This window comes from Numenius arquata, chromosome 2 (genome assembly GCF_964106895.1).
Source record: "Numenius arquata chromosome 2, bNumArq3.hap1.1, whole genome shotgun sequence".
In the NCBI taxonomy this organism is placed as follows: Eukaryota; Metazoa; Chordata; class Aves; order Charadriiformes; family Scolopacidae; genus Numenius; species Numenius arquata.
Window position 1 is genome coordinate 93,913,750 of NC_133577.1, and position 26,520 is coordinate 93,940,269.

Sequence of the window (26,520 nt, forward strand, 5' to 3'; positions counted from 1 at the left end):
AATGAGGCCAAATTGCAATTTCCTGAAAGCTGAGCTTAATAGACCCTTAAATACTATTTGTTTCTACTGTGGTTGATGAAGCTTTTCCATCTTGATATTCCATACTGAGTTGCAGAGGCATGGTCTGACGAGGGTGGGATCTTTTCCTCATCCATACTGAATCCATTTCTGGATATCCCAGTTCAGAAGAGGGGGGAACTAATGGCAGAGTTTCACGGAAAAAGCAACAGTAATGATCAGAGCTCAAGAAATAATCATGAGGGCACAGACCCTGAGGAAAGGCAGGAGGAACCAAGGTTATTTTCTGCGGAGAAATGAAGAGAGAGGAGTGACACGATGTCAGCCTTCAAATGCGTTTTTTCAGACACATCGAGGCCTGCCAGGGAGAGGACAGGAAATTGTCTGACCTCTGTGTTCTTGTTGGATAAGACCAGAAAAAACATGCTAAGGGGGACAATGCAAGTGCAACATGGAATTTGGGTACTATTTAAGATTGTTAATGGTAAGGACAGTGAAGGGCTAGAGTGTATGTCCTAGAAAGCAGATCTCTGAGTTCTAGAGGTCTTTAAGAGGAAGCTGGAGAGGCATCTATGAGAAGTGACATAGGTATGGTCCATCCTACTGCAGGTAACAGGATGAACTAGAGGATCTCCCAAGGTCCCTTGCTGCCTGCTATTTTTGAGTCTATTGCTATATATAAAGATTTCCAGAGTATTTCAGATGGAAATGTATTAAAAAAAAAATCTGGGACATAACTGAAAATACTCTTCTTAGCTCTTTTTAATGCTGAATTTTCTTCCATAATCAACATATCAGGCACAAAACACCTACAAAGCCCCGAAACAGCTGAATGAGGGCCCAACGTGAGGACAGAAAGAAGTAGCATGCCACACCACTGAAAATGGTGGGAAACCTTTCCCAACATTGTGAGAAGGAAGAGACTGGTGTCAGCCAAAGCAAGAGCTGGTTTATGGATCTGAATGATCTGTTCCTTTCTTTCTTGTGATGCTGTGTTCTGTAAAAATAATTAAAAAAAAAAACAACACAAGAAGAAAAGCACAACTGTAATGGAAAATGCTTTCATCTCCCTAAGGTTTCAATATGTTCAAACTTTTTAAGAACTGGGGAATAGTTTTCCTCAGGGAAACTGTTTTCACCATTTCCCCCTTGTCTCATTTACTAAAAAATCCAGTGCTTTGAACTTAAAAGGAATCACACAGAAATGATGGTTTTATGAACATGACAAGGAGAATGGTGTCCGACATTTTTTTTCCTTTAGAAGTATGTTCAGGTTTTCTTGTGAATTTAGCATGCTAAATTCTTCATTCTTTGTTTTATCTACATGCAGAAAATGCTGCCTTTATAGTTTACATCAACACAAAATATAAGCCTGTTCTTTGTGATCTGAGCAGAATGATTCTGTATGTCAGAGCATTACAAGGAGTTTAACTTCAGGAGAGCGAGGTCTTAAAGGTGAACTGCAAAGCACAGAGAAATTATACTTTTGTGCCCTGTAGTGGGCTAAAGGGGGAACAGTGGTTTTGTAGAGTGGGGGGGCACCTAAGAATCCACAGGATAATTCTGTAAACCTTTGTTTCTTCCTTCCTCCGTCCTCTGCTTTTTCCTCCTCCTTCTCCCCTCTGCTTTCTCCCCATTCTGTAACCCCCATGAAGGGTGTAACACTGGCTCTGTGCAAGCGCTGAATGGTCGGGCTGAGGTTTTTACCCTGATAGAACAGTTCACCTTCAAACAATTCTTGAAAGCCAGTTTCGAATGGCCTTGGGCATTTTGACTTGAAATTTAGAATACTTTTTGAAAAAAAGGGAGTATATTAGCTTCATTGCTAAACTCAATTATGTTTTCAAATACACTGGACTTTCCTTCAGGGTTACTTTTGCTGTTGTTTGTAATTTGCATATCTTTGTCCTTACCTCTAGATTAGAAGATCAGAAATGCCATGGAAGCTTAGAATCATAAAGCAACTGAAGATGATGTTTGGTACGTTCCCTTTTTTTTTTTTTTTCTTTTCTTCACCTTAGGTTGATAGCGCTACATCAACTAAGAGTCTTATTATTGTGTGAAAAATTCAAATTAAAGAAATCAGACAGTTGTAAATTGCTGGTATATGTAGCAGTAAATTAAAGAGCAGGCATCAACAGAAATAAAAGCCTGAAATGAATTGGAGTTCTGAAGATGCACTGGGAAACTGAAGAAAGACATCAAAGCCAGCAGAAAAAAAATTAACAACTTAGCAAGGAAAACTGGCTTTTAAGAAAAAGCCATTGGATTCAGCAAAGTAGTGCGTGGCCATGAAGAAGAACAGCAGAGACCACAATAGAAATGGTTGGAAATGAATACACCATGGAAAGTAGTTAGTACAGTCTTTGCTAACAGAACTTATATCAATTGAGCAATAATAAATGCTCAGGAATTGTCTGAAGATGAGATGATTTGCTGTTTGCTGTTATTATAGTGTTGCTTACATGTCGGGGAACAACCGGCCTTTTAAGTGTGTCAGATCACAAGATTCATGAACCAGCTTTTAGAGCTAAATCACAAGGAATCCCCCAGTAGTTTTTAATACTTAGTTGTATGACAGCCTAGAGGGTCAGGAAAAATGAGTGTAAGGCATTAGTAAAATTATGTCAGAGATTATCTTGTAACCCTTACTTATGCTTTTAGTCCCATTACCATTATGGGATGCAAGTATCAAGTGTGTGTTTGAGAGACTCTCATACATCATATGCTAAAGCAAAACTCGTTTCCCAGGCTGTAGATCATATTGCCGTATACTCTTCCGTGTGGATTTGGATTCCTGTTCAATTCCGAGAACCTTGATGGTGATGAGCTAGGTGAGGGTTAGCTCCAAAATACATGTATCACCAGCAGCACCTATAACACCCTTGCACAAGTTGGTGAGCCCGATTCTGATCCCACTTAGCCTAGTTTTATTCCAATGAACTTCAGCAGAGTGACTCCCGGTTTGCTGCCTTATAAGGGAGATCAAACCCAATATGACTCAGCTTGTCGCTTGCCAGTCTATTCTAAGTAAGACTATAATAAGAACTTCCACAAAGGAAGCTTATTTTGCTAATATGCAAAAAAGAAAAAAGAGTAGGAAAAGTGTGTCTTTATAGACATTTGTTCCACTTTTTTTTGGCTTTTGAACTGGATATGTCTACACAGACTATAAATATTTGCTCAAGGCATATTTGACATACCTATGAGCTACCTGTGTTAATTTTAATATACTTCATGCTGGTAATAGCTATGACAGCACAGGCTAGCAACTGGAGTACAAGCAGCCTGGGCACACATAGTAGTCGCTTGCCCATGTCACCACATTTTGTTATGCTTGCTAACCAGCTTAACACAAGTCTGGATGTGCTTACCCGTTGTAAAATCATTTTGCCTGTAGAGGAACATGGCACATAGAAACACACCTGAAGAGTATGTTCTGGTATGAGGGATGCAATTGTCTGGTTCTTGGAGTCACTGAAAACCAGCCATTTCTGAATGGGCCCCTCTCCAGGAGACAGAATGACTTTGTGCTTGAGGATAGCACTCCCCGCACATGATTATCCTCACATTATGCCTCAGAGAAGCACTATTTCGTTACCCCAAATTTGATAGGAAAGACACAGTGTTTGTAGTATTTTATGCTTGGAAAAGCTTATTAATTCTGTTGGAAAGACAGGCTATAAAACAATTTCTAGAGTGGCTGCAGCTATGGGGCTATACCCAGCAAATGCCTTAGGCATACAACTTTCCCCATAGAGGACAGGTTTGCTCATGTGGCTGTTGATATTGCATGCATTTTGCACCACTGCGCCCTGTAACTGGAGTGTGCTCTACAAGGTCATGCTATTTGCCTTGCACGCTGCTTTTAACAGAAACCCACTTTGAACGTTAGAGGATGCTCAGCTATTCACCTAAGAAGTCATTCTAAAAGTAATACATTATCCTGCAGAATATTAATCAAGTTATATGTATGTATATTTTCTCTTTTGAGAGGATTATTGCAGCTATTGCCTTAAGGAGTCACTAAGGCCACTTGTTCCCTTCACTCAAATTCCTCATTGAAACATATGTCTTTTAGGAGGCCGGTAAGAAGCCAGTCTACGCATAATAGGCAAGTAAAAGAGATTTGGGGAATACATAGAGGACCAGCCATCTACATATATCATAAGCTTATAGTTCTTTGCTCTTCCTCTATTGCTTCCTTTTTTTGAGCTCAGGGACTATGAGTAATACCTTGGCTTCACTGAATAAAGAATTATAAACAATTTTAAAAAGATGTGGGCAGTTTCAACTGGATCTTTTTGGTCAGCCATAGGAAAAATGGCAAACGCACCACGATCACTTAAAACTTGGACAAGAACACCATGCACTTCTAGCCCCAGGCCTAAAATCTGAGCCATGGGTCAGACGAAGGGTACAGTTTTATAGGGTTGCCTTTAGGGGCCTTATTTCTGCTGTGCTTCTGTGGCTTCTTAATATGCTTTGTGGACAAGCAAGAATTTCAGAATTATTTCCTCCTCATTCATCATTTGCAGCCTCTGGTCTGGTTTTGCTCAATTTCTTCCTTTGGGCGTTTCACCATGGGGCCCTAGAGTCAGATTCCTGGGGTAAGAATGTAAAAGCTTACTCCATTCCTTCTCCAGGACTTCCAGATTCTTTCCTAGGCAAAATGTAGGACTGAGAACTTGCCTGAGTTTCCTCACCTGGTGCCGTAGGGTCTTCTTAGTGTGAGTCCACCATCCTGTAGCTGCTCCTCAGAGCAACACTGGCAATAACTGCCCTCCTACTGTGATGCCTCCAGCAGGGATGTGATGGATGGGAGGAAGTGTGGAAAGCAGCAAAAGTGTGAGGAATTTGTGAGGAAGGGGGAGGGACCCTGAAGGTTGGCAATGAGTCTTCACTTGAGTCACCTCCCTGGACTGATGGTGAAGCTACTGGGGACCCTGAATGTGATACATAGCATGATTAGCTGAGTTTATTGTCTAACCATGTCTAGAAAGTGGTAATTGATGGTTCACCAACAGACCACAGAGAGGTATGTAGTAGGGTTGGACAGGGACCTCTCTGGGTCTGGTACTACTCAATGTGTTCATTAACAACTCAGACGATGAAACAGCTTAGTAAATTTGAAGACAACACCATTTGAGGATGGACTGTGAGTACACTGGAGGAGAGGATGAAAATTTTAAAATAGTTTTGAGATATTGGAGGTACAGGAGAAGAAAAGAAATCCTTTTAAGAATGTAAGTGTGGAATATGTCAGTTAGACAAGAACTGGGCTTCGATCACAGCAAGAAGGATTTTTTTCTCAGATGAATACTTGAAAACTCTCCTAATGGTGACACCCCTTCACATGTGGCATAAAGGGGTTCTGCTGGCCAAAGGCCTAAAGAAACAGAGAAGGTGACTTGAGAAGCAGCATTCAAGTAGCTGGCTTAGCCCTTTCATTTCCCAGGCTCTTCCTCTTTCCTCCGTACTCCATTTGAGGATGCAGCCAGGCAGTGTCACAGCCGGTGTTAGTCACCAACACCCCAAAAGCCCTGCCCAGAGCCGCCTCAGCTTTACTACATCCTAGAGGAAGGGTGAAAGAGGGAGAGACAGACGCTTCTCTGTAATTCCTGGTATGAATTTGCCAAACATAGAGGTTTTGACATGTAATTAAAATTTAGGAACTATGCTTTAGGATTTCGTCCCTTCTTCTTCCTGTCCTTGGGTTTAGAGAGTTTAGAAGTGACTAAGCTATAGCTGATCATGTTCAGCACAGGCATTTCTGTAAAGAAGGTCTTTGCAGACCTCCTTGGGCTGTCTCCAAGGCCAGCGACCCAATAGACCCAGTCCTGTAATGGCTATGAGACTGCTGGCGGCTGGACACAGACTTACAGGCCATGGGAAGGGGTTCAGGTGATAGTTTCTTTACCTTTGAGCTTGTCCATTAAAAGGTGGATTGCCATGTATTGTACTAACCAAGTCTGCTGTCTGAGTAGCCTAAGCAAGTGGCCCTACATTTTGATTTGGGAACTTATCTGAAAAGAGGGAGTCACGTTGTGTCTTCTGTGACGAGGGTCAGTAGTTTTAGGACCTAATGCTCTTGGGCGGCAGTGGCTAAACCAGTGGCTAAACCAGTTTGTTTCAGCAGTGGCTAAAACAAACAATTATTTAAAGGTCCAGGCCTGAGTGAAGAGAGAAAAATAGGAACAATAATGGTTTTGAACTCTTCATGGCTATGACACGAGTCATTTGATGAGGTGGTTTCCTAGTAAAAGTCTTGCTCCCAGGTTCCTTTTCTTGGACATTACCACACATGAATACACATACGCATGCACACACAAGGTCAAGTGCAAGAAAGGTCTCTCTCATCCTGTCTGGCTTTTGCCATGTCCCTGGGTGCCCTGACCCCATTGTTCCTGCTTTAGCCATGAGCACACACAGGAGGGAAGACAGGGAGGGGTGCTCTGGTCCCTGGAATACCCTGGGGAGGGCAAGCATCACCTTCCAGGTAGGGACACAGATAGCCCTATGCAGGAGGAAGGAAGGAGACAATGGAAAAGCAGGAGGGATGTGAGGTTCCTGCGGCTTTAAGTAGACCTGGAGGTGGAGTGGATGGTCAGAGCTGACTGCAGCAGCCTACCAGAGCACCTCCCCGTGTCCTGTGCATTTGTCTCCAGCTATTCCTGAGCTAAATAAAAATAGAATTTGTGTCATCTAACATCCTGGTATTTATATTTCAGGAGGCAGAGCTTAATTTCTTCATTAACCTGAGTAAATAATTAAAATTGTCCCCCAACACTTCAAGGGAAAAAGCATTAAAAAATTAACTTAGTGTATAGGAGCAAGATTAAGTCAAAAAATATGAAACTACTTATGTGCATCACCGTTTGTTGATGTTGTCTGTCCCTTGTTAACTGAAAGGAACATTTTCCTTTCTTCTAAGTCTATATTGTTTTATGTTTATTACGTTTTGTCACCTTGTGGCACATCCAGCTAGATTTGCTAGAATTGGATGTTGATATTAATAATTACTTGTCTGAACTAAATGAAAGTGCTAATGAAGTCAAGGCCCCTCTGGGGGTAGGGTCTGGGCTTCCATTCCTATGCCGGCATAGCTGAATTTTTGGGAAGAAAGCTAACACTATCTCCACAAAAACACTTCTCTCTCGAGTGATAATACACCGTATCATCTCCCTTAGCAAATAGTAACAAGTGCTACAGAGCAGTAAGCAATTTGTGAAATGTTGAGGAAGAAAAATAGAATTGCTGCAAACTACCCAAAGGCGATGGAGCTTAACTCAGCATGTGGCTGAACTGAAGGCAGAGCTATTTTAAATAATTGATAGTGCTGTAAATGTACATGATGTGGTACAGGAAGAGGTCAGCGCCTAACACGTAATAAGCCCTTGCGCTGAAGGGTTTATGGTCTGATAGTGCAAATGGAGGAAAGCCCTTGGTACCCCCTCGGAGGAAAGGGCCACAGACAGGTGGGCGTGTGGCCATCAGTGCTGAGATGTCTCAAGGAGCCTGGGGGTGCAAATTCAGAGAGGAGGCCAGTAGATAGAAACGAGTGAGCAGGATTGGCAGAAGGTCAGATGCAGTTTGGAGGAGGCAACCAGACAATTCAGAGCTGTGCCGTTTTAAGCAGGCTGACTAAGAGACATCGGTGATTCAGCAGCGATGCTGGCATGCCAGCAGAGCTTTGGGAGCTTGTGTGAAATGAGATCGGGTGCTCTGAACCCAAGGTCTGGCATGATGGGTGCAGACGGAGAATCCTGCAGCTGAGACTTCCTCAGCTCAGATGTAGGGAGGTTAAGGCAGTGGGTGGAAGGCTCTGAAGATGACACTAGTCATCCGAAGTATTAATATGAAGGGAGTATTACAGCATGGGAGCAAGCAGCTTTGTTGATATTTCCTACCACATTACTCCCGGACGATGTTCAGTGCGACCTGTGCGACCTACTCCAGAGGAAAACAGCGACACTCCAAAAGCTTCTGTAAAATAGCCTCATCATTCTGGAGCCATGTAGACATGGACCCCGTTATTGCCATTGCCCTACACATGGATTACCCCTTGGGCAGCACCATGGGTCTGGAGAATCGCCTTCTATACCCTGGGGGCAAGAATTTGGCCCAAAGTGTGACAAATTTGAACCAGAGAGACATTTTTCCTCCTGATTCTCTCTCCTGCTTCTGATCTCTTTTGTGCTGGCTCTCACAGCGTGGGACACCTACTGACTGTATCGAAGCCTCAGGGGGCAGGGAGATTGGTGCCAGTGAGACAGCTGGTTGCCATTACATTATTTACTCCTTACTCTGGAACATAAAAATAATAATGTAATGAATGTTACTTGAAAGATGGAGAAAACAGCAAGCAAAGATTTTTTTAGACCCGACAGGTTCAGCTCTAATGTATTTGCATCTTAAACATCTGTCTATGTGTAAAGAATTTTCATGCATTTGGATGCACAGAACCAGATCGTCCGTGCAATACTCAACAACTGCCATAAGCATTTTCTGATACAACTAACTCAGAGTATGTTAAGTAATTTATCAATATTTTAAGAAGACGTACTTTTGGTTAAAAAAACCTTCTTCTTTTCCCCATTTAGCAGAGATTTTTTGAGGATAGCTCTTAACACCATTTTTTAAACAGAATTCCCCATTGCTCTCCATAGCATCCCAGTTCTGAAAAGTGGTGTGATACCACCATATGTTAGCTTCTAAAAAATGTTGTATTTAACCAAGCAACAAGAAGTCAATTTTGTGATACAGAACAAATGTAAAGACATATGGTGAGTAGACCTGCCTGGGGAACACCAAACTTTCTGGTTTATGGAACAAAATTATCTCAGTATTTTCACTGCCTACTCCAGACTCTGCTTCCAAGAGAGCCTGTAAAAATCAAGAAGACATATGGGGCAGAATTCAACTCACCTAACTTGAGTCATCTACAATTCAAACATCTACATCTGAGCTAGGCACCTTGGGCTATCTTTACCATCAGCAGATAGAAAGGCACTTTAAATGGGCTTGATTTATTAGGTCTGTTTTAGATGTCTAGTTTGGGATAAGATTAACCACTCTTTAGAAGGGCCTGTTTCTCCCACTGGGATTAGCTATGCAGAAAGCTTAGATGAGTAATTCAGATGAAAACGTCCACAGTGTAGACATGTATGTTTGTTCAGAAGAACCCCAGACAAGGGTAAGGTTTCTCGACCTAGAAGATGCTGATAATGTCCAGAAGTGCAGGTGCGTGATATGAATTCCACAGAGAGTTTGGAGTTTTCATTCATGTGGAAAAAAATGCCCTGATCATCCAAAACATTTTCTGAAAAACTAATTTAAATCAAAGTATTTAACTGATGTTTTTGTTTTATCACAGTTTTTTTCTCTCTCCTTTTTTTTTTTTTAATAAATACGAAAGGGCTGAAGTTGGTGCAATTTTGCAGTGTTTGATAGAACTTGGCCCTCTGATGGTATATAGTCCCCTGCAGGTTTCTCTAACACTCTGTACTTTGCAATGTCAGGCCTCACTGCTTCAGGAACATTCGTATTACTTCTTGAACTTTGCAAGACACCCTAATGACAAGATGAAATACGTGTAGCACGAGCTGACTTTGGGAAAGCTTGGAAAATGTATTTACAAAGCATGTTATATCTTTGCCAGTATAACATTTTATGACATAACCGCAGTTGCTAAATTAGAAACCCTCTTTATTCTGTTAAAATGTCACAACAGTTTCCATCCTTGAGCTCCATTCTTCGGAGCACACCCAGACATGCACATTGTTTTGCTGCTGTTGTTCTTATGGTGGTGACGGAAGTCTAGCGTTCTTGGTAAAGAGGAATGAAGGACTCATCTGGAGCCAAAAATAACTAATGAGGAAGCAAGGAGGAGGTTGATAATACCTTCCCCCTGCAGCGAACCATCACTGGCATTAACAGTGGCTTAAGCTGATGTCCTTTGCTTCATAAAAACTGCTTAGCTCTACCAGCTCCCCTCGGCCTCTCTTCTTTGAGGTCCACCAACTTAGATGTTACTTTTTCAGACGTTGAGGGAACGTTAGGTGCTCTGTGCCTTCCTCCCCCCAAGCAGCGTTGTGCTCTGTGTTTCTGAAATTGTATTTCAGCAGATCAGGGAGGAAGAAGCCACAATATTGATTTGGAAAACTGCATTACATTAATGGCAGCTCCTCTCTTTTTGGTTTAATTATAAAAAGCAGTCATGAATGCAGATCTGTTCTTGGGTCTGTTGAAAACTGAAACTTCACTGAAAGCAGAATTAAAGCCCTGATTGCTTAGGCGGTCAATGGAATAGCCATTTAAAACTGTATTTCTTGTACCAAGAGTAAGGTATTTTATAAAATAAATGCAAATACAAAATGTTACACTTGCAAATAGGATATGTATCAACAAATATTACTAGTTTAATACAAATATTTCAGGGGGGCAAAAGCATCTGCAGCTGGGAAAACAGAGTTGATATACTGAAGGCACAAAGATAAGGCCTACACCTGCCAGATTTCTCTGCAGAGGACTTTCCTGCTGCTTCAGCAGGATTTTGGCATGAGGACTGTGGGTGAGGTGTCTAGACTCTGTGTGCGTGTGTTCCCCAAACTGCACTTTGTTGTAGCTAACTTTAAATAAATGGATTATGCAGTTTACTTTTCTGCTTTTATGGAATCGCTGTGAGCATCGAGAAACTCACAACATTGAGTGGCTTGTCTAATGATTTTTGCATTCATTTGGAGCCAGAAGCATGAAAGCCCATACTGCTCGATACCGGTAGTATCTCTTTCCCGTTTAAAGTAACTTTAATATTCCCTTTTAAATTCTAAGTGAAACTTCAGAGTTTTGAAGTCAGGAAGACAATCCATAATCTATCTACACACTGCATATACTAACAAATAAACTAAACAAACATAAGGAAATGACAAAGCAGCAGCCCTTCAACATATGGGCAGAACAATTATCTAGGAGGTTATTTTTAAGTACGAAACCCCTTTATCTGGCCTGAAAGTTCCCAGTTGTTTAGAGAAATATTTTCTGATGCTGCTGGCTTTCTTCTGATGCTGTCTGCGCTTTCTTCCGGATGATCCATGTGACATTCAGAAATGTATACTCATGACTAATTAAGTTGCCTGCTGACTACTTCTGACACACATGATCCTTCAACATAACAAATTCAGCAATAAAAACATAGAAAAGCAAGTAAAAATTACACAATGAACTCTTTAGCCCCAAATATGAATCATTAAGATTTAGTTGGGAAAAGAAGCCATGTAATTGTTTCCCATAGAATCGGCCACAAATAAACACAAATGTAAATATTTATTTGAAAAACGGTGGCTCTCCTAGCAGCTAAGTCAAGGCGCTCCCAAATGCAGGGCAAATGTTGATCTCAGTTTGCAGTGATATTATTGCTGAAATCAGTGGGAAAACTGGCAGGGGGAAGGGCCTTTCATTCTAGTGAAGGACTTAATAGGAGTTTCTACAAATGAAAAGCAATAATAATCAGGAGATCATCACCTACAAGAAGGCCCATATAAAGCTGGTGTGCACCTACTGGATAACACTTTTGGAAGAGAAATGTTTGACATACGGAAGTAACGATAACCCTCTCGCAGCCCAGCAACAAAGTGACGGAGATTAAAAAAAGCAAGGACAAGGCTTTAAACAAGCCCTGAGAAGAGCCTAGCACAGAGGTCTGTTCTTTCACCCACAGGCATCAAAATGGTGACTTGTTTGGTAAACCTCTAGGCATGAAAATGGGTCTTTTTAAGGTCTTTGGAAGCAAGAGAGACCTGAGACACACTTCAAGGCTTCTTGTCAAATCATCAAAGAAGACATCTAACTCTGGGTAATGGCTCAGTTCAAGAAGTCGTAAGAATAATCAATCAGATCGTTGCTTAATATTTCAGTGGAAATAGCCTCAGACCACATGGGCCTGTAATAATGCAATCCAGCCAAGTATCTAAATGACTTTCCTAGAAATTATATAGGCTTCTCAGCAGATGAGCGTCGTATGTAAGAGGGACATGACAATGTATATGTATGTTAAGAGAATTATACAATTAAACAGCTGTTTTAAAGGCAGAGCCAGGACATAACTCAGCCGTCCTGAATCCCAGTTTTGCGTTGATACCAGCTGGGCCATTTTCTTTCTCATCCTTTGTAACAAATAATTCAGCTGTTTGTCAATATTGCAGAGCAGTGCTTTCCAAAATGTGCAGGTAAAATTCTGTGCTGCATCTCCAGGGGATACGCTATAAATGACACCCATCAGTGGTGTGTACTGGGTAGCTCCCAGGGCTTTCCAAAGGTATTGCACATTAAACCCACTTCAAAAAACACAACCAAGAGCCATCTTTGCCCCTGGTCCTAGCATTCCTCTATTGCACTATTGGCATAAGTGTCCAGGTTTTACCAATGTCTTCAGCAGTGCTTTAGCCAAAGGAATATTTGCTGCTGCCAATTTTGTGGACCTCTTTTATTGTGCTGTCAATATGGTATTTGGCATAAAGGGACTGAAATGTGGTGAAGGATCTCCCTGTCACCTACTTTTGAATCCTGAGTTTTCTCCTTCTGCATATTTGTAGGTTATACATAAAGCATAATCAATAGGTCAAAAAAACATGAAGTGACTAAACCCTTTTTAAATAGTACCCTTTGAAATGTTCTCTCTCCTGTAGTTAAAACAATGTTAGCTAAATATATGTACCCAAACACTGAATGGTGAGAATACGGTCTTTTTTGAGCCTTTGGATGTATGCTTCCCAGTGAGTTCATACAACCCACTCACCATTAACTAATGGGATAGAGCATGTAGTGGTCAACCTCCTGACCTACCACACTGCCCCTGACTTCTGATGGTCACGTCACCATAATTATTGAGCAGGAAATTAAAACAAAACAAAACAAAAAAACAACTGGGGTACTTTATTGCACATAATAAGATTTTTAATGAGGACAAATACACTGTTGATGTAGGTGACTTATCACAAATACTCACATTGCATGTAGTTGACCCAAATGGCACCGTTTCAGATTCTGACTGAAATGTACTAGGCTGCATGTTTCTGGCCCATCAATATAGTTTACAATTGCTAAAAATATCTGTGCACTGCACAGATGGTAGAGATCGGTTAGTCCAAAAGAGTCATGAAGGAACAGGTTTTAATGATAATTTGGGACTCTTTTCCTTGCATGTTCCAATAGTCTTTTAAGGTGACTAATAAAAAGAAGAATGAAGAGAAAAAAGGGCTGGCAGTCTTTGTGTGGAAGGAACAATGCTGCATTCAGGACAGATGTCAATGCTTTTTAGATCCATTTGTGCCCAAACTTCAACACAACTGTTCTCAGGATAGCGTCCTGCCCAAGTCTCACCCCTACAGAGCATCTTCTCAGAGAGAGCACAGACCTTGGTAACGTCAGGTAGATTTCTTCTGTTTCTCAGAGAGGGTGGAAATACATACAGAACGTGGTGTCCCTAGTGTAACAAGGTAAAGTTGTCTCTTCCTTGCAACTCTAGTTCCCTCCTGCTTGCACTTCTAATGGTCTGGGGTGATGCTCTAACCTGGGTACCTGGCAAAGGCACCGATACCCAGGCTAGCAGGGTCTAATCCAGGCATCTGTCGGGTCTGACTTTAGGGCTGTTTCTGGAGCTGGAAGAATGCAAAATAGTGATGACTCTGGCACAATTTTTCCTTTATAAAGGACAATAGAGATAATCATCAGAACAATTATGCAAAACTCACTAAAACTTTCAGGAATTTATAAGTAGGTACTGGTAAATATTCAAGTAGCAATTGGTGGGATTGCAAGTGCACGTCCATCTTTTTTTAATCCAAACAAAGCAGAGAACAAACATCAAGAGACCATGTGAAAAGTGATTACACTGATATAAAAAAGTGCAGCTGAAGCAAGAAGTGGTTGCTGAATGTTAGCAAATGCAAACAGTGTGGTAAGGAAGATGTATAAAAATAAGTACAAACAAGCCAAAGGATAAGTGGGGGAATAAGACTTTACTCTAAAATTGTAGATAACTCTTTACTTACATCAATAGGTATCTCCAGTACGTTCTTATTGAATTGTAACCAGAGAAAAAGCTGTTTGAAAAACACTGCAAAACACTGCGTGCATTTTTATACTGCTTTTATGAAGTACTTTTCCTCTGCAGTTATCTGTCCATCTGTTTCCACTTCAGCTTTATAGTTACCTTTGACTCACAGCAGGTCAAAAAGAAGGGGAGCTTTCTGGCTGTTGACCGCCAGAGTTTGTAACGCTCTAAGGGAGTGCCTCTGTGGGTACTTATCTGTGGCTTATCCTCATCCTACCTACCATCTCCTTCAGGGCTGAGAAGCCAACTCCTGTCTTTGACTAGCCCACTGTATCAATGCCCATGGCCTCCTGCTGGCTTCTCGAACACATGCCTCCGTGCTCTGTCTCATGCTGTCCCCAACACTCAGGAGAAGCTCTCTGTAAACGTCTGCAGAGCTGCCTCATAATCTTTCTTCAGTCCTCCCTTAAAACTTTCCTTTTGCCACGCTGCCTCCCTGAGTTTGCATGAGACCTACTAGATTGACAAATATTTGTTTCATCACTTTCTTAGGCTTGTTCTCCTCTCCACTTTTCTGCCTATCTACTGCAACTTTTCCTAACTTTAAACTGTTAAGTTTTTAGGGGCCAGGACTGTCTTCTCATGTGCTACTTAAATGAGGCCTCGTACAAAGACTGCCATTCCCAGCATGGATACCTCTTGGCTCTCTAGCGCAATCAGCTGTGGCAGTTGTTCGCATATTAAATTCAGTTTTTTCTGGATTTAGATCTACCCCTAGAAGCATCCTTACAATCAGGATCAAAGTCTTAACAAAGGCTACTGAGGTCTAGAGAGAAAAGATGAACCATGATTTGATGTACTTGTAATGGCCTGGATGATGCAGGAGCCATGTCTGTCTTGCACGGAATCCTGATCATCACCTTCATACACACCTTCAGGATTAATTAATTTAGCAGCAAACCCACATCACGCATCCCTGTGGGCAGGCCATCATCTGAGAAGAAGCAGCTAAGGACTAGACCCTAGTTGGCATTTAGGCTCCTAACTCCTATTTAAGTGACCAATATACCCCAATTCCAATAGGAAGGGAGGTTCCCAAATATGAATTATTTTTTAAAAACTAGTACTCCTTGGTCACTCAGGCATGGTACAGTCAGACAGTAATTTGAGGATTTGTATCACTTTCATTAATGGATGATATACAGCATTCCTAAAAGACCAAGAAATTTCATAGTTACATTATAGCCCTTACGCTAAAAGGGTATACCTCCCCTTCTTCTGAGGGGTGCATTAGGAGATGTCTCTGGAAGAACCCAAAACATTGGCTGTGGTTGCCTCACCGGTTCTTCTGCAACCCAGCTTTGCATTTGGAAAAGCATTTGTGTCATAAAAGTCAGTAGTTACAGAAGCTGTGGTGCCTTTTGGGAAGGAGACAACAGCAAGACAGAACTGTGGGTGAGAGTGGGTGGGAGGTAGAAGCAGGATGTGATCACTGGGGAACGGACTCTCTGAGTCCTCACTAAGCACTGTGCATATTTTGGTGGATGGACCATGTTTCTGTCAACACCACAGACTCTAATCTTACTGTTCCACCCTGCTTATCAGATCCTGCAGGCTAATACAATATAACTGTCCTTAGATCAAACACACACAGATGAGTGGCTTTGCTAGAAAGAAGAAGGTGGTCCAGCTGGGGCAGTTTCCTTCTGAGTTATGGCAGTGGTGGTGAACAGCTTCAGACATTTTTAATAAGAAAAGTTATGAATCTCTACCTTGGCAATCCATCTATGAACAAGGACATAACCGGCCCGTGAAACTACTCAATTAAAACACATCAGCCATATTTATTGACCTGCCTGATCAGGTCACGGCGAATGGCTCCAGAGTCTCTGCGCAGGCTGCTGCGGCGGCCAACAGCACCTGCAGCCTAGCCCTGCCAAGTACGAACCCAGGGGGGGTCAGATTTCCCAGGTAAAAACAAAGACGTTCCAGATTACCAGACCCCTTGCAGAGCTAATATCCTTTCTTTTTATGTCCACAAGCTCACCACTGAAACCTGACGCTTGAAATGTTACTAGTTATTAGTACCTGAGGGACTTGGTGTTAGGCAAATAGAACTAAGACAGTACCTGGCCTGGTCCCTACCAATATTTTTCTGGATTGAGTTAAACTTTGTGAGTGTATCAGCTGCTCTCCCTTCAGGATAAACATAAAAAAGCTACCAGCTCATCTGGAACGGGAGGGACCCCTGCCCCTACCGAAGTCACAGTGGAGCTGGAGGGGGAACGCCCAAGGGGATGCTGATGCAAGATGACAGTGCAGGAGATAACCTCAGTTGTGCCTCTGTGTGCCTACAGGGAACGCAGCAAAAGAGATCACAGAAATCCTAGAAAAACAGGAAAGACATGAAGACCACAGGAAAAGTCCCGGACCCTTAAAAAGATCTGAATGAGCAAGGTGTCCTGACTGAGCATCTCAGGGTCATGGGTGCACTGATAATTCACTGGCCCTGCCCAGCCTCACCAGGGACCAAACCTCTGCCCATGGACCTCATTTTGGCCCAGGCCTTTAGACCTCCATCTGAGATGTGATGTTGAGGTGCCGGTCCCCAGTGCCACCACAGCTGTGCCCAGCCATGGAGCCCCTTGATCCTGGCCTGTGGACTGACTTTCTGGCTTGACCTTGGACCCACCTCACCACCACAGAGGTGCCCAGTGATCTGGACTGTTGGTTGAACCCAGCTGTCCCCAGACACCTTGCCCATCCCCCCTGGTGAGCCTCTGCAGCCCCCAGTCTCCAGAGAGGTGCTGGCCCAGGCAGCACCCTGGCAAAGTCCTGGCCAGAAACATGGGACTCCTTGATTGCAGCTGCGCTCAGTGAAGCATTGCTGGGTAGGATCTTTGTGAACAGGGACCTCTTGCATCTGCTGATGTCTGGTTTTGCCAGTAATTTCTCAGACAATGCACAGGACGCTGAATTTTGTGTAATTCAGAGTTGAGAAAGCCAATGCAGAGCACGTGGGTCTGGTTTCACCGAGGTGCTGTATGTGCATGCCAACAAGAACATGAGAGGTGCCTCTTTTGATGGGAGCCCTCATTCTTTGCCTCACAATGCCCTTGCTTTGTACAGGCTCTCTCCCCAAAGGGATTTTCTTTTTTGCAATCTGATCCTTAGCTGGTAACTTGGCATCGAAACCTCTCCATCACACAATTCAGGACTATTAGGCACCAGCACAATGAGGCTTTGTTATCCATCTGTCCTCTCTGAAGAAACGGGAGACCCCCAGCTCTTCTGCCTGATGTGGTTAATATCTGGTTAACAGCTCCTGACCTAAGTGTCTCCTGTGGCTCAGTATGGCTTTACAGAGTGCAGTGGCCAATCTTGGGGCTGGTCCCTCGCTGCTCCCTTTCACAATTTGGTTAAATTAGCAAGAAGTCCCACCTCCTTTTCTTCACACGTTTTCCTGTAGAAGTTCGTGACATTTTGCTAAACTTTGGCAATTTTTTATATTGCTTTGTAGGAAAAGGTAGGGGTTTTTTGACAAATCAGCTCCTCTTTTTCTTTTTTTTTCCAATTGGAAATGACCTTTAGATTTTCATGTTCATTGCGAACTCCCACAGTACTGAGGGCCTTCTCAGAGGAATTTCCTGGTGCTGACAATTACAGGTGCCAATTCCGTTGGTACCTTGATGTCTTCACCTACTACTTTACGTTTAATAAATTAACTTTTTAAAAAATCATATTATGGGTGTTTTTAAGAGCTCCTTGGAGCTGGGAAAAAAGAGTGGGTCAGCAGTAAGCAGAAGTGAAAATGGAAGTGCTTGACTGCTGTATTGCCAGGTAGTTCTGAGATACAAACAAGAAGATATTAACAGCTGTCCTCAGGATATTTGGAGCCAAAGAAGCTGAGAGGAGGAGGGACAGACAGGTAGAGGGTGAAAGAGATGGTCGGACCTCTTCAGTTGATCCATAACGGAAGAGCAAAAGGAGGGTGTTACCACTTCACTACTGGCACCTAGAGAAATGGGCTCACGTGAACCTCATGAGGTTCAACAAAGCCAAGTGCAGGGTCCTGCACCTGGTTTGGGGCAACCCCAGGTATCAATACAGGCTGCAGGATGAAGGGATTGAGAGCAGCCCTGCCGAGAAGCAATTGGGGGTACTGGTGGATGAAAAGCTGGACATGAACTAGCAACGTGCGCCCACAGCCCAGAAGGACAACTGTATCCTGGGCTGTATCAAAAGAAGCATGGCCAGCAGGTGAAGGGAGGTGATTTTGCCCCTCTACTCTGCTCTGGTGAGACCCCACCTGTAGTAATGTATCTAGCTCTGGAGCCCTCAGCACGGGAAAGACATGGACCTGTTGGAGCAGGTCCAGAGGAGGGCCATGATGATGATCAGAGGGCTGGAGCACCTCTCCTGTGAGGACAGGCTGAGAGAGTTGGGGGTGGTCAGCCTGGAGAAGAGTAGGCTCCAGGGAGACCTTACAGCAACCTTTCAGTATGTAAAAGGGGCTTACAGGAAAGATGGAAGCAAACTTTTTAGCAGGGCCTGTTGTGACAGGACAAGGGGTAATGGTTTTAAACTAAAAGAAGATTTAGACTAGATATAAGGAAGAAATTTTTTACAATGAGGATGGTGAAACACTGGAAGAGGTTGGCCTGAGAGGTAGGTGGTAGGGTGCCCCATCCCTGGAAACATTCAAGGTCAGGTTGGACGGAGCTCTGAGCAACCTGATTTAGTGGAAGATGTCCCTGCTCATTGCAGGGGAGGTTGGACTAGATGACCTTTAAAGGTCCATTCCAACCTAAACTCTTCTATCATTCTATGATTTCATACCCCCTGACAGGGTAGGCACAAGCACGAGGGAGCCTGCTGGACTCTGAGCTGTTCTCCTGCTGGGCAATTCTTGGTAATTATTTAGTACGCAATGTGTTAGCTGGATTAAGGTATTTGGACAGAGATTTGTACGGTGCATTGTGTCAGAAGGCTTTTTAAAAAATTGGTTGAAATATGTTGATACTAACTCTAGAGGAACTGGTTTCTGCAAATTTTGTACAGGCAAATGGCCATAAATCTAAGTGGGAATTTTGCTTACTGCCTTAGGCCAGGTTTTGAAAGCTATTTAGGTGCTGAAAGATAGAGTTAGACTTCTACTAAGACTTTCAGAAATATTGTCGTCTGCTTCATAAAATTTTACTTGGCACATCTGATTTGTTTGGCACTTAAATATCTTGGAAATCTGGCACTGTGAGGCTAATAAATACAGGAAAATAATGGGAGTTCAGATTAAAAACCAGCAATGTTGTTTTTTACAGTATCAGGTTTGGTATGCTGCTAAACTGTTATTACAACAAAGTCAGAATCTCTCACAAGGTGCATGGAACTAAAAAGTAGAAACAAACCCCAGCCACCTAAAAAAAAAAAAAAAGAGAATGAAGAAAATGCAGAAAGTCTACTTTATAAAGTCCTCATCATGCAAATTCAGATGATTTACTTTTGTCTTCTCTTTTTTTTTTTTGGTAACCTTTTCTCTAGAGAATTATATAGATGTCTGCAGAATTGTAAATTGAGTATATAGATCTTTCTACGTATTTACAGAATGAGAGATCTGAAGTAACATAACTGATGTTCTTAAAACTGGTAAGGACAGTCGCTTGTTCAGAAAGGTTAAATATATCCTGCAATGCTGAGCAAATCAAACTGTATGAGGAGGGGTGTCAGGAGATTGTAACGTGTCCTAATCATAAGTACGAGCCTCCAGTTTTTTCTTTTTCAAGGGTGAGAAATAGAATGGTTCTTGAATATGTAGATCAGTATAATTTAATTAGCTTTTATGACCAGGACTCCTCAGAGATAACCATAAAAGTCAATTAGACTGTATTAAAATGCAGCCATTTCCCTGAAGCTTCTGTGGAACAGCCCTTACTTCTTCAGGAAAATGGTAAAAATCTAGATATCTAATCTAATAAAAAGAATAGCCACATAGAAAGGATGCTATTGTCTTTTTTAATATAACAGATCTCCTTCTGCACTTTCCCAGTGCCTGAAATGCATTGTAACGTACAGGTCACACCTTGAGCTTACGCATTTATATGCTGTATCGGCCAGCCAGTGTTACAGCATGATCTTGCACTCCATTTAAAATTGGATTTGAAGAAGATGGTTAGCAAAGTGTAGTGCCTCAGGGCAAAAGCTGATTATCTGCAGGAATCAGGAAAGGACTGTGTCCCAGCTGTACTCCCCCTCCCGATTCCAGATGTTGCACACACAGAGCTGGCTGAGCACACAGGAAGATGTGCAAATAACTAACCACGCAGCCAGATGATCACGTCTTAATTGATGCCTTCTTTCCTCACCCTTGCCTCTCTGTATTGTAATGAGATCTTCAGCTCCGCTGTGTCTAAGAGCAGCTCTGAGGTGACACTTGGTGACCATCCAGCAGTTACCTGCTTGGTCTGTCTCCACCTACCCTACCACACGGCCACGGTTAGTCCATGCACGACGGCTCTCTGCCTCAAGATGAGGTTGCCTGTTACTCTTATGGGCTTGGTCTCCAGCACACCCTGAACTTCAGGTTGCTGCTGCAGTTCCTGCTTTTTTGAGGGCAGGAATCACAGTTATCTTTTTGGTATCTCTAATGAACATTACTGACATATATGACTATATTACAGAATATTCAACATTTAATCACAGAATCACAGAATGACAGGGGTTGGAAGGGACCTTTGGAGATCACCTAGTCCAACCCCCCTGCCAAAGCAGTTAACCTGCTGTCCTAGAGCAGGTTGGACAGGAATGTGTCCAGGTGGGTTTTGAATATCCCCAGGGAAGGAGACTCTACCACTTCTCTGAGCAGCGTCTTCCAGTGCTCTGGCACCCTGAAAGTGAAGAAGTTTTTCCTCATGTTCAGACAGAATTTCCTGTGTTCTAGTTTGTGCCTGTTCCGCCTTGTCCTGTCACTGGGCACCACTGAAAATAGTCTGGCCCCATCCTCTTGACGCCTGCCCTTTAGACATTTATAAGCATTGATGATATCTCGATGTTTCGGTTTGCTCTTTTTCCTTTGAACAACACATTCTGGCCATTATGAAGAGCAGGACTCTACTTTTAATTGGCCTGATCAAGTAGGTGCTCTCTTAAATATTAGTATGTTGTGCCTATTAATGCCAGGAATGGCTTATATAATTTCTGCAGGTATAGATTACCCAGAGCAGAGGTGGGGAGGGATCAGCGGCCTAAAGTGACAGTATCTTGCCCACCAGCAGTTTGGTCTTGAGAGGAGTGGCAGAGCAGCTGGGCAGCTTCCCCATCACCACCACGTGCATCCGGCCCTGAATTCCAGCAGAGCCTTATTTATTTCAATTAGCTCATTAGACCTTTCAAGCCTCTATGCTTATCTCAAAAATAAATATTTGCTGTACAGCACGTCACACTGCCCGGTATTATGTTCTCTGCGTAAAGAAAGTCCTTGAAAAACGTACCACGAAGAGCTGCTTGTAAATTTATTGTGAGAATCTTCATTGTGGCAATACCTGATTTTTATAGAATTAAAGTCTCAGAGTTGATGCTGCATTAGTGTGACATTTCTGTGGAAATTATTGCATTTCATAATAATGTACTCAAGTTCCAAAGGGGAGAGACAAGCGTGAAGCAAACAGAACTCATATCAAACTTGTGGCAGATAAGAGCAAGCGTTGTCTTGAAATCTCAAGTTCTTCTCTTCTTTTTTATGGCATAAGGAGAAATATTTGAGAGTTAGCAACCATGGCACTGAGGTGATGTCCCTTGCATCGATGTAGTTAATCTGCCAGCAATTCCATCAGCATACCTGTTTTTCAGACCTGTTAACTGCGGTCTGAAAATCAATTCCAGACTTAATCATGGACAAAGGGGTGTATTCCACCATTCTGCATGATGCAGATACACATATATCATTGGGAGAATAGATTCCAAGGTCTCAGACCATGAGAAATTTTATGGTTGTAATATTTATGACAGAATATCACCGCTGTGCTACAGAGTGCAGAAAACTAGACAGAATCGGTGATTCAAATGCAAAATAGTTCGATCCTCTGATGAAAATTCTTTGGCCTTTGGCCTTATCATACAATCCAAGGCATGCAAAAATTGTGCTGGAATTTGCCTCTTGTCATATCTTATTGCTTAATTATTAAACGTGCTTGGTATGGTACAGTTGCTTTATAATAAAGTCTGTCATTACTTAGGCAAACAAAATTCCTTATGCTATTGTCCTCCTTGATAGTCCATGCCTGATAAGGGCCAGGGCTGCAGCTCCTGGCTGAAGCAGGGCCTCTCGGCTCTGCAGTGTGAAACAGTATAATCTTGGGGCCATGGCGGGACTCTGAGAGCAACCAGGTGCTGTATTTTCAACTCTCTATTTTTTTCTTCATGAAGGAGCAAATCCGGAGCCCCTCTCTCCAGCTGGAGGGACCAGGAGAGGACACTGGCAAATGCCAAAGCCTTTGGGGCTGGGGGGTGGAGATAAAACTGCCGCTGGTATCAGGTCAGGGCACGAAAATTACAGAGATTGCTGCAATTTTTAGTACACAGACGAGAGGCAGACTGAAGAGCACATTTTAGAGAACATACTGCAGCAGAAGAGAGAGGACACCCGTCCTCCTCTGCCCCTGCTAGCCCAAACCCAGTTTCTCAGGATGGGCCTGAGAAAGGAGATCTATCCAGGGCATATACATGAAGCACTTCTGCACCTGTTGATTTTTAGGCTTTCCACTGAAATATAACCAAGGACCCCAACACCAGCAGTAGTGAGACAGATAACGACAACCATTTTCTTATCTGTAACCTCCAGTGCATCACAAAGCACTGGGCTTAGCACCAGTGCAGCCCTCAGCAGACACAGCCTCCTCCAGTTTTACCATCACCACTGGCTTGGGGTGCCCCTACTTTTTGGTCTTCAATTTGAACAGTTTGCCTGTTTTTTCCCGGGTAGGGTTCGTGAGGTGGCCCCTTTCCACTGATGCTCATTGGAATGGCACCAGCTGCCGGCTGTGAACATCAGGCACAGTTCAGCGTCTCTGCTTAGGCACCCAAAAACTGAGATGTGATAGATCCAAGTTAATGGCTTTTCACTCCGTTAGTTTTATTATCATTTTCTGTGAAAGTGTGTAACAGTCCTTTGAGTCAGGAAGGGAGCGAGAGAGGTGTGAGGCTCAAATACGGATGAGATAGACAATCTCTGTCCACCGCCTTGGTCCCACTCCCAAGGTTTCACCCCCTCACATGGACGAGCAGCCCAGCGCAGGGCCAGCCGGTGGCTCTAAAGCAGCACAAGGAAATGCCATGAATACCTAGCGACCTCAGGTCCTCGCAGCACCTTTGCCGAGGTGCCTTCTGCTGCAGGGATAACGAACCTGTGTGGAGCTCTGCTGTGATGCAGGGAAGGGCTTGACTCTGGGAGATGCTGAGCCCCCAGTGGCATGACTGAGCTATTTATTAAATGCAGGGTCTGCCTAAACAGAAAACTGTAGCTGGGGGCTGCCTGGGAGTATCTGTAGGGTGCTTAGTTTTGGTTTTGCTCCTCCAGATCTGCAGGTGCCTGGGCTCAGCTCAAGCCAGGCTGAGCCTGAGGAGCCAGGTGGGATGGCAGCCCAGGAAGGGCAGCAAAGTGTGCTGGTGCTGCAGGTACTTCTGGCTGCTAATTTATCTTCATCTGCGGTTTGTGCTACATGCCAGCCTGCAAACTGGGGCAGCCGAGGCACAGGCAGACCCTCCACGGCAAAATGAGCGGTTATCTCCGGCGCAGAGCTGATGCTGGGGCTGGCAGCGGTCACTGCTCCAGTGCCCAACCGGTGGGGGGTCTTGCTCCCTGCTCCCGTCTCAGTCCCCTCGGGGCTGCCACCGCCCCCCACCACCACCGCGGGTCCCTCGGGGCTGCTGTTGGCTGCAGTCAGCACAGAGCGAGTCTCCCTCCCTGCTGCTTCAGCTCCAAGCACCGCAGTGACAGCGTGGGTCTGCTCCTGACCTCTGTTGCAGAGGTGGCAAATTTTGGAAGAGGGCAAGGCAGAGAGCTGGAGGGGGTTTTTATGGTCAGGACCTTTTTTGATGGGGGTACAGTTTTTCAAAGGCAGTCAAAAAACTTATACAGGTTTTCTATGGTTTATATCTTGTCTCTAGTGCATCTTGTGCACAGCAATGCTGTAGCTTTATAGCCATATAATCTAGCTATATTTTCTAAAAAACCAGACTGAGGCTATTTAAAAAAAAAATCCTAGAAGGTAATTTCTTTTGAAGCCAACTAACTCAGCACTTGCAAACCTAACTTTATAAAAAGAGCTTTATGCTGAACCGTAGGCCATCCCACCCCACAAAGCTTTCCAATGAATTGGAAATAATTTCTCTTTAATGTCTTGACCTCAGGGCTCAAAGGGGTATCTGGCAGCAGCCCCGTACAAAAGCCCGGGTGGGAAACATTTAATTTCCCAAGATGTTACTCCCACGGTATACATGAAGAGGAATTGCTTCAGACAGTGCAAGGTAAGTTTTATGGATCATGAAACTCTGCCAAAGTAGGGGTGAAATACAAATAAGTAAATAAATGTGTCCTCTCTCTCCTTTATCATGCACAAGCTGAAAGGTGGTATGGACAAAAATAAAGGTCCTACAGGAAAATGCTGATGCGAAAGCCTAGTTGAGGAGGTCCTTTAATTTTATCGCAGAATCTCTTGTCCAAGTAGTAGAGGTCTGTGTAAGGCCTGGCTGCGTTTGCTGTGTACAGGAGCCCTCTGTTTGCAGGGGGAGGAGAGGGTCTCATCTGTACTGCCTGGAGTGGGAGCACACACACTGCTGCCGTCCGCAGCCCAACACGCTCTCCTGCCTCCCTGTGCAAACACGTTATCTCTTGGATTCATCTGTGACCTCTCAAGATATTCCGTCTTTCCCACTTAGGCTTTCCTCGTCCCCATCTCAGGAGGGAACCAGGAGTTTTCCCCATTGTGAATTAAATTAATGAGAAAAGAATCTAGGGAAAATTGGCTATTCTTTGGCTGATTACCTCTAGTTATCCTACTAGCCGTGTTGGGGTTCAGCATTACTGAAAGAATGAACAATAATCTAATTAATATGCTTACTGTACTAGAATAGAATCTAAAGACTTATTCAGCTTGTCGCAGCATGCACTTTTAAATTTTTTACTCAGCAGTAACATTAAAACAGCCAGACTTTCAGCTCTGCAAACTGTGGATAATGAATTTCTTTCATCCCAAACAATTTACTCCCCTGTGTATTAAAACACTTAACCAGATCAGTTGTATTTGTACCAATGCGTGCTCTGACGTGCAGAGCAATGGAAAAAATGAGCAATCAGCGTGTAGTAATGATTATTTTCTTGGTAAATGCTTTTTCTAAAAATGATAGAAATAAAGTCACATATTTCTCTCTCAGAAGTGAGCGCTGTTTACACAACCGACATGAATAATGAAAACAAGTATATTCCCTCCTGCCCTTGCTCTCTTTGGATACCATCCAGCATTGACTGAAGTCAGGGAGAGCTCTGCTGTTGACTTCTCTGGAGCAAGATGGGATCTGCTGCGGGCAGTCGGCATTCCCCTCTGGAAACGCCATGCAGAGGGAAAAGTCCCATGGAGAAGGCAGAGCTCATCGCACTCAGGGTCAGATGGATCACCCTCCGGGCCTCCAAACAAGGTCAAAGGTGGGAGGGAGGGAAAAAAAAGAGGAGGTTTAAAACAAAGGTTTGCATGCCTTTTTTTTTTTTTTTGTTATCTGCCATTCTAGTTTGTGAGGCATTTAACTATATTTGGTTGTATTTTTAGGCTCCGTTCCAGAAGCAGATTGAAGAACTAAAAACTTTGTGAAATGAAAGTTAGGATTTCCGCATGATCGCTTCAAAAACTAATGTTCTGAAAGAAATACCCCACCCGGCAACACTTGTTAAAAAACAGGTATTTTGTAGAAAGGCAATTTTAAGCTGGCCACATGAATTAGGTCTCAAGAATATAATTCTCTACTTTTTAAAGTTGATACCACACCACAGAAATGTTGCAGTAAGGAGCCCATCCTTTCATCACGCATGTTTTGGGGTTGATTTCCACGTTGTTTTAAAAACTTGCGTGGGATTAGGCTTTTCAGTTAAAAAGCACATGAACATTTTTCAAAGCAACTCCCAGCAATGCAGTTCATCGTTCCAGTAAAATAAAATTTAGGGGAAAGCTTTCCGTGCTTCAGAGAAACGAAAATGAGCACGGTCTGGCCTGCGGGGGTGGGATTCACCCTGAAGCGAGGGGTGACATGGATTTGAAACAGTCCCAGGTCATCAGCCATTGACTTCAGCGGCCTGAGCATATAAGGGCTCACACGAACTTTTCATTTGTGCATCTGTAAGGGAAGAGATTTGGCTTTGAACACAAGCCTCTTCAATCTTTCTGGCTCTCTGGGGTTGTTCCTCTAGA